Below are 13,135 nucleotides of genomic sequence, written 5' to 3' on the forward strand. Positions count from 1 at the left end.
AAAAGTGTGGCTGTTATAGACAGAAGTGGCTAACATGACCTTTACATCTCTAAGAATCCAAACCACAGGTGGGGGCTGTTGCAGAGTTACCGTAAAGCTCCAATGATAACTGGAGTGCCGTGGAAGAAAATATTCAGACAGAACAGGGCTTACAGAGAGTCAGTAAAGATAGAACATAGAACATAGAAAACCTACAGCGCAATACAGATCTTCCGGCCCTCAAAGCTGTGCCGAACATGTCCTTACTTTAGATCTACCTAGGTTTACACATAGCCCTCTATTTTTCTAAGCTTCTTGTACCTATCCAGGAGTCTCTTAAAGGACACCATCGTTTCCACCTCCACCACTGCTGCTGGCAGCCCATTCCATGCGCTCACCACTCTCTGCGTGAAAAACCTACCCCTGACATCTCCTCAATACCTACTTACGAGCACCTTAAAACTATGCCCTCTCATTCTCGCCATTTCATCCCTGGGAAAAAGCCTCTGACTATCCACATGATCAATGCAACTCAATATCTTGTACACCTCTATCAGGTCACCTCTTATCCTCCATCACTCCAAGGAGAAAAGGTAGAGTTCACTCAACCTATTCTCATAAGGCATGCTCCCCAGTCCTGGCATCATCCTTGTAAATCTCCTCTGCACCCTTTCTATGGTTTCTGTGACCTTCCTGTAGTGAGGTGACCAGAATTGAGCACAGTACTCCAAGTGGGGGCTGACTAGGGTCCTATATAGCTGCAACATTACCTCTCGGCTCTTAAACTCAATCCCACAGTTGATGTAGGCCAATGCACCGTATGCCTTCTTAAACACAGAGTCAACCTGCTTAGCAGCTTTGAGTGTCCTATGGACTTGGGTCCCAAGATCCCTCTGATCCTCCACACTGCCAAGAATCTTAACTTTAATGCTACATTCGGCCATCGTATTTGAGCTACCAAAATGAACCATCTCACTTTTAACTGGGTTGAACTCCAGCTGCCATTTCTCAGCTCAGTTTTACACCCTATCAATGTTCTGCTGTAACCTCTGACAGCCCTCCACACTATCCACAACACCCCCAATCTTTGTTTCATCAGCAGATTTACTAACCCATCTGTCCACTTCCTCATCCAGGTCATTTATAAAAACCATGAAGGCTAGTGGTCCCAGAACAGATCCCTGAGGCACACCACTGGTTACCAACTTCCATGCCGAATATGACCCGTCTACAACCACACTTACTCTTCTGTGGGCAAGTCAGTTCTGGATCCATAAAGCAATGTCCCCTTGGATCCCATGCCTTCTTACTTTCTCAATAAGCCTTGCATGGGGTACCTTATCAAATGCCTTGCTGAAATACGTATACATTATATCTACTCCTCTTCCTTCATCAATATGTTTAGTCACATCTTCAAAAAATTCAATCAGGATCGTAGGGCACGACCTGCCTTTGACAAAGCAAAGCTGACTATTCCTAATCATATTATGCCTCTCCAAATGTTCATAAATCCTGCCTCTTGGGATCTTCTCCATCAACTTACTGACCACTGAATTAAGTCTCACTGGACTATGTAGATGCAACTACTTAAGTTCATGTCATAGATAAAATATGACAGTGTGAGATGTGAAAACATGAAAAAGTACACGAGAAGTAGCAAATTGAACACTGTTTGACCAGAGAGCTGACATAGAGGAATTGGCAGCAAAAGGTAAATTCTCGACTCTTGATTTGAAACATTAAAATGTGAGCTTATGAGCTTATGAACGCATTCATTCCAGAAATAAAGTTGCATCATAAAATGAACAACAGAAAAAAAATCCAAATAAAAGTGGGAATAATTATATAGGGTAATAAGAAGGATGAAATCAAAGGGGACAAACTGAAAGGTAATAAAAATACAGATAAAGACAAATGTAGATCAGAGCTACTGTGAGAGCTGAACACAGACAAAGAAAGAACATTTAATTAAGGAGGAAAATACACAGAAGACTGATTCTACAGAGACATGGGATACACCAGAATGAAGCGTTAATATGCAGTTCCTTGGAAGAATGACTAAAGAGACAAATGTCAAATTGAATCATTCAGGCAATTCCATTTAAGTTGCCATAATATTTGCATTGATTTTTAATCTGTCCACCTTTAAAATATTTCAGAACTCAGTCTTTCATCCACAAATTATTTGTTCACCTCTACACCTATCCCTCTCTCCCTCCTTCCCTCTCTCTCTCTCCCCCCCCCCCCCAGCTCTCTCCCCTACATGTGATGTGCCAATTCCAGACCAAACTTGAATTAGTACGGGTGCTGAACAACTGTGAAAGGGCTTGAATGTTATCGCCTCCTATAAAGCAAAACAAAGCAATGTAAATGCCAACAATGTTTTGATCCCAGATGAGCTCAATGTCTTTTATGCTTGCTTTGACTGACAGAATATGGACTACCACAGTCTCCAATGACCCTGTGATTTCAGTCTCTGAGGCCAATGTTGAAACATCCTTAAGGAGTGTAAAATCATGGAAAGCAACTGGTCCAGATGGAGTACCTGGTCAAGAACTGTAGTAATCAACTGACTGGCATGTTTACTGACATCTTCAACCTTTTGCTTTGGCAGTCTGAGGTAGCCACCTGTGTCAAGTAGGTTTTAATCATAGCAGTACCAAGAAGAATGTGGTAACCTGCCTCAATAGCTATTGTCCAGTAGCATTTACATCCACTGTGATGAAGTGTGTAGAGAAGTTGGTCATGAAACAGACAGCCAGACAGACATACTTTATTGATCCCGAGGGAAATTGGGTTTCGTTACAGTCTCACCCACCAAAAATAGTGTAGATATAGCAATATAAAACCATAAATAATTTAATAATAATAATGATAATAAGAAGAAGTAAATTATGACAAGTGGAATTAAGTCCAGGACCAGCCTATTGGCTCAGGGTGTCTGACCGTCCGAGGGAGGAGTTTAAAGTTTGATGGTCACAGGCAGGAATGACTTCCTATGACGCTCAGTGTTGCATCTCGGTGGAATGAGTCTCTGGCTGAATATACTCCTGTGCCTAACCAGTAAATTATGGACTGGATGGGGGACATTGTCCAAGATGGCATGCAACTTGGACAGCATCCTCTTTTCAGACACCACCATCAGAGAGTCCAGTTCCCACCCCCAGAACATCACGGGCCTTACGAATGAGTTTGTTGAAACATATCACTTCTGCCTGAGGAGTGACTTAGATCTACTCCAATTTTCTTGATGTCACAACAGATCAACAGAAGATACAATTTTAGTAGCTTTTCACTCAACTCCTGAACATCAAGACAATGAAGATGCCTACAGTACGTCATGATGCACTTCATTGACTGTGGCTCAGCATTCAAACCTATCATCCACTCCAAATTAATTACAAAGTTCCAAGAACTAGGCCACTGTACTTCCCCGTGCAACTGGCTCCTTCATTTCCTCACATGCAGACTCCAGTCAGTACAGACTGGCAACAACATCTCCTGCACAATATCTCACCGCAGGTGCAACACAAGCCTGTGTGGTTAGCCCCCTGCTCTACTTGATTTATACATGTGACTGTGGGGTAAGTAGTATTCCAGTTCCATAGTTAAGTTTGCTGATGACACCACTGATGTCATTCAAGTCAAAGGTGGCGATGAATCTGCATAAGAGAAAGATTGAAAATTGGTTTGAATGGTGCCACAACAACAACCACTCACTGAATGTTAGCAAAACAAACAGCTTGTTGCTAACTACAGGAGGAAGAGGCCAGACGTTGCTTAAGCCAGACATCTGTTATTTAAGATGGCGACAATAAGTGGTGTCTCTTTATGTACAGCTCCGACTACAGTGCAACTGTGTTTACAGTTGCAACAGTATACTGCTGGCATATCTAATGTTAATGGAAAACAAAATTGAAGATCTCAGTGCAATATTGTAGTACCAGAGGGACATAAGGGACTGTTGTGTACTTTAATTCATGGAAATGTGGCTCATGCCCTCCGCCACCCCACCTTTCAGATGCAGCACTGCAGCCCCAGGGTTTCACCATTTACTACAAAGACAGGGCATCTAAGTCTTTTGAAGGCAGAGGAGGTGGAATATGCTTTCTGATTTACTCATCATGGTGAACAGATGTGACAGTTCTGTTTCATTCCTGCTCACCTTACCTGGAACATCTAGTGATCAAAATTCGACCATTTTATCTGCCGAGGGAGTTTTCCACCATCATCCTGGTAGCGGTGTACACTGCAACTTGGACCAACGCCAGGCAGGCACTGGAGGAGGTGAGCACTGTGATCAGCAGTCACAAAAGAGCACACTCTGATGCCTTCCCTGTCATTGAGGGAAATCCCACCCAGGCCAGTTTGAAAACATCTCTGAACAGATGCTAACAACATATCATGTGTGAAGCCAAAGGAGCCAACACACATGATCAATATTATACCACTGTTACACCACCCTGAAGACTGATTACCATGTCATCCCATGCCTGCTCTTTGGAAATCCTGATCACCTAGTTGTATTTCTATTCCCAGCGTAAGATAGAGTCTAAAGACTACAGCACGAGTGATGAGTAATGTGTATTTAAAATTTCAGAAATATTTGAGTAATATTGTAAATGTATTGCTTGATTAAGCATTTCTGTTGTTTACATAATTCATTATGGGTTACATGTAAACATATGTGAATGGCATATATCATAAGGCTACCACATCATTAAGTGCATGCCTCATTAAAGTAAAATTAACCAAATACATTGTCATGAGCTTCTATATTTTTCTTTCAATTAATTTCTGGAGTTACAAAACATTAACAGTGGTAAAGAGTAAATTTTAAAACAAACCCAAGATGACTGCCTGCCTGTTATAGTGCATCATGTTTTCTTCTTTGGAAGGGGAGAAAGACATTCAAGTTAAAAATGACAAACAATGGACAAAATTCACAGGTTCATAAACAATGAGTGATGATAATTAAAAATAAATAAATAAATAATGTGGAAATGGCTGGCTACATCAGTAAGATAGACATGAACAATTGCAAAGCAGGTAACTGAATTATGTACACTGAACAATTAAGCTGTAGTTTTAAGCAAATGGAATAGCCAATGAGAAATGAGTCTCAATTTTACTGAATGCAATTGGTGGAAAAACATACAGTTTGCTTAGAAGTTTATCTGCTCCACCCCAGTTAGCTGAAATGAGCTTTCATAAATGTAATACAGGAACATAGAAAACTGAAGTGATTGTTGATTGCAGAATTCTTTAGATTTCATAAGCAGAACCAAAACGAAGGGAGTCAACTTCAGATTATATGAATAAATTGAAGAAATTGCCTGAGCATTGCCAGTTCTGTAATGGGTTTAATGAACCCATAGAATGAGAGATAGAATGAGAGATCATTTAATTTGTAGAATCTTACAAGAAAGCATTCAGATCTTCTCCTAACTGAAGCACAGCTCACATTTGAAATAACAGTTGAAATCGTTGTATCAATCGAAACAGCAGTCAGAGACACAATTGAGTTGTACTCAGGAATGAAAGTGAGCTTGAAGAAAATTGCAAAATCTTAACAGAAATCTGCCTGACTAAACAAATTATGTACAATGTGCTGGAAGGAGCTCACATACACCAGAACAATGCAGGTTTAAATATGAGACTTGCAGAAAATGCAACCAAGTAGGACACATACAAAAAGCATGCCAGGTAGAGAATAATAATTGGACTGCACATGGAAGAGAAAAAGATAAAAAGTCAAGTTGCAATTTCATAAAGTGCTGTTGATGACGAATCTGATAATGATGAAAGTGACACAGGACTGTGTAGCCTTGAGATTTAAAGTCTGAAAACTAACAATAAACGTGTAATGCGCTGGTTGAGATCTCTACTGCTATGTTGTGAGGTATTTTATTTTAACAGTTTTCTGTAAAAGCTCAGCTGTTTCAGTCATTCCACAAAATGAGTTTGAACAGCATTTCAAAGATGCCAAATTGAAGCCTGCAGATATCCATCTAAGAACTTATACTGGAGAAAAGATAACTTCTGTGGAAATGATATTTGTAACAGTGAAATACACCAAACAACCAGCCACATTGGGCTTGTATGTGGTAAGAACAGGGGAGCCAGCATCGTGAGACTGTGATTGGCTGAGACAAGTACAACTTGATTGAAGATCCATCCACCATTTGTATGTAACATCCCCTCTAATAGAGTCAATTGAAAGTGAAACAAGAAAGCTACTGGACCAGGCATGGGCAAACTACGGCCCGCGGGCCATATGCGGCCCGTTAAGCTTTTTAATCCGGCCCGCAGAACTTGATGAAATTATATTAATAAACCTTGTTAACACCTCAGATCCATCCTGAGAATCGCCACAACAAAACAAAATCCAGACTTTGATGAGCTGGCTAAAAAGGGAGACAACAACACTGTTCCCACTGAAATTAAAAATAAGTTTCTTCGTTGTGTTATGTAAAAAATGCATTTGAAAATATTTTTTTCAATAAGCCTTACATGTTACATGTCATTTCTGTTAAGTGATGGACATGAGTAGTGCGCAGGTGCACGTACGTTCTCAAAATAAAAAATGCGCTCCAGATCAAATAACGCGCTCCGCATACTGGCGCGCTGTCACTGTTCTGTCCTTGTGCTGGTCGTTGTTGAGTTTTGGCACAGGGGACAATTGAATAAGAAGGAGCAGGACAAGTAGACCTGCATCTCCTACCGTTTTTGAAATAAAGACAGTCAGAAGGAGAATGATGATGATAATATCTTGAAGGATAACAGAATTTTCAGTGCTTTAAAATAATAATTGTTACTATTAAAAAAGCTGTATTTTATTCATTTAATTTTCAGTGTTTTAAAAGTCATTTCAATAAATAGCTAAATACCATGGGACTTCAAAGACAGATATTTTGTTGTAATGCATTTGTTCATTTTCAATTGAAATTAAAGCACATGTTTTCTACATATCCCATGGTATTTTATTTTCTCTTATGAGGTGTATTACCAAAACACTCCGTCCATCTGCTCCTGGTTCGGCCCCCCTGTCAAATTTTAGAACCCTTTGTGGCCCACAAGTCAAAAAGTTTGCCCACCCCTGTACTGGACGATGCCACAGCAATGTTCAGGGATAGCATTGGAAACCCAAACATATAAAGGGTAAAATAGCATTAAATCAAAGTGCCACACCCAAGTTTTGCAAAACCTTTCTAGTTCTTTATACCATCTGTGATAAATTAGCCAGTGAGCTCGATCGCATGGCGCCCAGTGCTCCTAGTGGCCAAGAAGAATGTGTCTGTCAGGATCTGTGGTAATTTTAAGGTTATCATCAATCCAGTACTGAAAGAAGAACAATACCCTCTGCCCAGGATAGAGGATATCTTTACAAACCTTTCTGGAGGGAATCACTTCAGCAAAATTGACTTAGCTTTGGTCTACCTACAGATGGAGATGGAAGAAGAGTCCAAAGTATCTCACCATAAACAGTCACAAAGGGCTTTATTGCTATAATATGCTTATTTTTGGAATAGCATTTGCATCAACATTCTGGCAGAAAACTATGGACCAGGTGCTGAAAGGCTGTCCAGGCACTTCATGTTACCTAGATATCATTCCTAGTAAGGGTGGCAAGGAACATCACCAAAATCTCAAGACAGTATTAAATACATTAAAACTGATGGGCTCAGAGCATGACTGAATAAGTGTGAATTCTTGAAACCAAACACACTCACTGTGGTCACACCATTGATGCACAAGGATTACACAAGTGTGCTGAGCTGAGAAAATTCAAGTAGTGGTGGATGCCCAACGCCAAAGGATATGTCACAATTGCAGTCCTTTTTAGGATTTGTCAATTACCATAGCAGATTCCTGCCAAACCTGGCTACTGTGCTCCACCACCTGAAATCATTACTACAGAGTGGGAAGAAATGGCAGTGGACAAAGCAGTGTGATGTGGCCAGAAGTGTTCCCAATAGTCTCCACTACAGCTTTTCATACTGTTGATGTGCCAAAAAGCCTCATGTCAAGGACTGAAGTTCCAGGACATTTAGTCAGTGACAACGGACCGCTGTTTGTTGTGGAATGGTGGATTGAGACAAATTGCATCTGCATTGTACCACCCAGCTACAAATGACTTGGCAAAACAGTTTGTCCTGAGTATAAAGAATGCACTGTGAGTGATGACAGCAGAACACACTACACTGGTACTGAATCAGAAACTCACCCGTTCCTGCTTGCATTTCGCAATGCAGCAACTCGCCAACCAACAACATGCCAGCTACCAGCTATTGTGTTCCTGGGTTGTCCCTTGCTTTCACTCTTGTATCTCCTCAAGCGCAATTTTGGAAGGAGTATGCAGGACAAGCAGCTGAGGAAAATTGATGGCTCCTCGAACAAGCAGGTTTGATGTTTCACTCCTGGACAGAGATGAACAAAAGTGGGTACTTGGAAATATTAAGGATAGATCTGGACCACTCTGATACATAGTGGACATTACATCTGATGTCATCTGGAGATGACACATTGATCAGTTATGGGGAGCAGAGTCAATTGTTAGAGAAAAAATCTATCAGGTCCATTTCCTGTAGTCCCAGACTAAACTCGTCAACACCATGTAGGAGGCCTCAGAACCCTAGATTGTTTCATAGCTGAAGTCTCACATTCCAAGCAGAGTGATCCCACATGGCAGGAAAGACATTATAGGACAATATCCCATAAAAATAACAAATCCTCCCCAACAATTAAATCTTTAGGCCTGAATGGGGGCAACTTAAAATTTACTATGCCATAGATGTCTACATTATAAATATATTGTTTAATTAAGCATTCTTTGTTGGTTGCATAATTTATTATGAGTTATATATAAAATTGTGTGAATGGCATACATCATTATGCCACAAAGTTATAGGTGTGGATCTCACTGAAGTAGAACTAAGAATACCCTTTCTCCCTGGCTCCCACGTTTTTTATTCAATTAATTTCTGGACAAAATATATCACTGAGGGCCAAGAAGGTATGGTCAATGGAGAACTGCTTCTAGGACTGCTTTGAGTCAGTGGACTGTAAAAAGTTCAGGGATTCATCTCCAATTCTGAATGAATACACCACAGTTGTTACCAACTTCATCAAGACCTGTGCAGATGAGTGTTTGCCTTTGAGAACATACCAAACCTACCAAAACCTAAAGCTGTGGATGAACCAGAAGATTTGTAGTTTGCTGAGGCTGGATCTGTGGCATTCAACACTGGAGATCTAGAACAATACAAGACGCTCAGGTGTGATCAATGGAAGGCTATTTTAAAAGCGAGAAAACAATTCCGAATGAAGTAGTGAAAAAATCACTTTTGTTCTGACAGGGTTTGCAGGCCATTACTTCCTACAAGTCAAAATCTAATTTAATTATGTAAATACAGTTTCTCCCCCTTTTTCCCCTATTATTATGTATTGCCATGTACTGCTGCCACAAACAACACAGTTCACAACATTTACCACTTGATTCTGCTTTGATTGCTTTGATTCATTGGAGAATCAGAGATGGAGAGGGACAGCAACTTTAAATTCCTTGGTGTTATCATTTTAGAGGATCTGGTCTGGGACAAGCATGTAAGTGCCGTCATAAAGAAGACACAGCCATAACTTTCTTTGAGATTTGGTATTGCACCTAAATCCTTGGAATAACTTCCATGAATGCGGATTTGTGAGTATCTTGAACGGTTGCATCATGGCCAACAGAAAAGTCTGCAGAACCTGTGGATACAGCCCAGCCTATCACAGGCAAAGCTCCCCCACCCCACCAACCACTGAATATAACTACAAGGAGCATTGCCACAAGAAAGGAGCATCCATCATCAAGGATCCCCACCACACAGGCAGTGCTCTCTTCATCATGCAGAAGGTTAAGGAGCCTTAGGTCCCACAGTACAATCCTACACCTACTACCATCGGGCTCCTGAATCAGTGTGGATAACTACACTCACTTCAACTCTGAACTGGCTGCACAACTTATGGGCCCTAATTTCAAGGACTCTAAACTCATGTTCTCAGTTTCATTCATTCATTCATTCATCCATCCATTTAGTAACTGACTGATCACTACCCACTTTGTCTTCTTTTGTACCTTTGATTGTATGTCAGCCTTTGTTTAAGAATAGTTTTTCATTAGTTTTATTGTATTTCTTTATTTTCCTCTAAATTCCTGCAAGAAAATGAATCTCAAAGGAGTATAGGGTGACATAGTATCTATCTACTTTGATAATAAATTTACTTTGCTCTTTGCATTTTGGACTTGAAAACCTCTTTGGTAGTTCTTTGTTGAAGGGTCTAAGTAAAATGGTATTGGGCTCCTGTGCATTATCAACATACAAGAGCAAAGTTAATCTTGGAACTTAGAGGATTATTAGTTCAAAGTAAGACTGATATTTTGTCCAGTGACAATTGGAATGCATTGATAACAGTACTGTTGAATGAGGTTACACAGTATGTGTTCAGCAGATGATTATCATACACCTTGGCTGCGAGTACTGAAACCTCATTCAGGGTTTGTATTCATATAGCTATGCCTGAGATTTTGTATCATTGACCTCTACGAGATACCATGAAGAAATCTGCAATTTTCAATGTATAATTCTGATTAGGAGAAGTTCTTAAGAAAAGTTTAAAGCAAAAGGGTGCAAATGCATGGTCTTGACACTTTGATGTTTTTGAACAATTTTAAATGAAAAGTTGAATAACAATTATCAATATAATGCTTAGGTGTAAAGCTTTATTGACAATCAAACAATTATTCAATGGAGATGATAGCAGAAGGCCTAATGCACAGAGCCCACCACAATTACCATCACATTCTACCGATTATCAGCAATACCAAACTGAATTTGGACCAGCAAGATATAAATATTTGGAAACAAACACTAATTTTGTATATTAAAACTTAGGTGTCAAGTTGGCATTGAGTAAAAGAAAACTGAATCAATTTAATTGAGAAATAATGCATTAAATGAACTGAAACACTATTTGTTTGAAAATATGAAATTGGCTATTAGCAAAACTAAGAGGAGTCACGAAAAGTCCTAGCCAAGTAGGATTGAAGAGAATCCCAAGACTTCAAGAACAAGAGGATAATGAGGGAGAGGGTGGAAAATTTGCTAGGATCCGGAAGATGTGGGTAAGATACGTAATCAGTACTTTACATCAGTATTTACCAAGGAGAAGGACGTGGAGGGTAGGGAGATCAGAATGTACTAATATAACAGGGCTTTTCAAAGTAAAGGAGAAGGTAAGGTTGGGTCTTTTAAAGAGCATTAAGGTGGATGTCCCCAGGGCACAATGGGATGTACTCCAAGATATAGAGAGAGGCAAGAGAAGTGATTGCTGGACCTTGACCAATATCATTGTGTCCTCTCTAGCCTCAGGGGAGGTGCCGGAAGACTGGTGAGAAGCTAATCTTCCATTATTCAAGAAAGAAACCAGGAATAATCCTAGAAACTATACGTCGGTGGTAAGGATGTTACTGGAGAGAATTCATGAGCATTTGGAAAACCGTGTCCTAATTAGGGAGGGCAGCATAGCTTTGTGTGGGACAAGTCTTCTTTTACTAACTTGATAGAGTTTTCTGACGAGGTGCTGAGCATGGTTGATGAAGGTAGAGTTGTGGATGTTGTCTACAAAGATTTTAGTTAAGCATTTGATAAAGTCCCTCGTGTGAGGCTCATCCAGAAGATTAAGATGCAGTAGTTGTTTGGATTCGGAACTGGCTTGCCCATAGAAGACAGAAGGGATTATTCTAGTGAAGATCTGTGATTAGTGATGTTCCACAGGGATCTGTACTGGGGCCACTGATGTTTATGATGTATAGAAATAACTTGGTTGAAAATGTAGATGGGTGCTCAAGAAAGTTTGCAGGTAATATGAAGATTGGTGGTGTTGTGAAGAATGGCAAAGAATACGGTGGGATATGGATCAGTTGCAGATATCGGTGGAGAAATAGCTGAGGGAATTTAATCCAGCCAAATATGAGATGTTCCACCTTATGAGGTCAAAAGCAAAGAGACAGTATACTGTTGAGGGTAAGACCTTTAACAGAATTGAGGATCAAAGGAATATTCTCATCTGTTCATAGCTCCCAGAAAGAGACTAAACAGGTCAATAGGGCAATTAAGAAGGCAGTTGGTGTGCCTGCCTTTATTAGTTAAGGCATTGAGTACAAAAGTCAGGAAGTTAAGTTGCAACTTTATAAAATTCTAGATAGGCCCACATCTAGAGTTTTGCATACAGTTCTGGTCACCCCATTAGAGGAAGGGTGTTGAGGCTTTGGAGAGAGTGTAGAAGAGCAGTACAATGATGCTGCCTGGATTAGAGAGCATGTGCTATAGTGACAGACTTGGGTTGTTTTCTCTGGAGCAGTGGAGGCTGTGGGAAAATCTGATAGAGGTTTATAACATTATGAGAGGCATAGATAGAGTAAATAAACAATATCTTTTCCCCAGTGTGGAAGTGTCTCACACCTGAGGCATGCATTTAAGCTGAGAGAGGATAATTTCAAAGGAGATGTGAGGGGCAAGTCTTTTACTCAGGTTGGTGCCTGCATTGCATTGCCTGGGGTGGTGTTAGTGGCAGATACATAAGGCCCTGTTAAGAGATGTTTAGATGGCACATGAATGTGAGGTAAATAGAAGAATACGGACATTATGTGAACAGAAGGAGTTAGTTTAGTTGGCCATTTGATTAATTGTTTTGGAAGACCATTGTAGGCTGAAGAGTCTGTTCTTCTGATATATTGTTCTATGTTAAATGTTTTAATAAATAGCTAAAATGAGCAAGAAGTGAAGATTTACAAACAGACTCATGAAGAATATGTGTTTCCCAAATATTGTATGGTATCTCATCTTTTTTCTTCTCAGTGAATAGACTTTTCACCAACCAAACGTTGACAGTCTATACAGTACAACTGGCCTGGGAGCGAAGCTGGATTGCTCTGGGTGCTGAGAGAAGTTAGGGTCTGGGCAGAGGAGTTTCGGTGCCCGTACAACTGGCCTAGGTGTGGGGTTGGATCACTCTGAGCACTGAGCTTAATTGAAGAACTTGAGAGCAGCTTCAGGCTAGTTGATAAAATCTGGGCCTGGAGCAAGCCGCTGGGCGATGTAGTCTTGGCCTG

This window comes from Hemitrygon akajei, chromosome 4, assembly GCF_048418815.1.
Source record: "Hemitrygon akajei chromosome 4, sHemAka1.3, whole genome shotgun sequence".
Classification (NCBI taxonomy): domain Eukaryota; kingdom Metazoa; phylum Chordata; class Chondrichthyes; order Myliobatiformes; family Dasyatidae; genus Hemitrygon; species Hemitrygon akajei.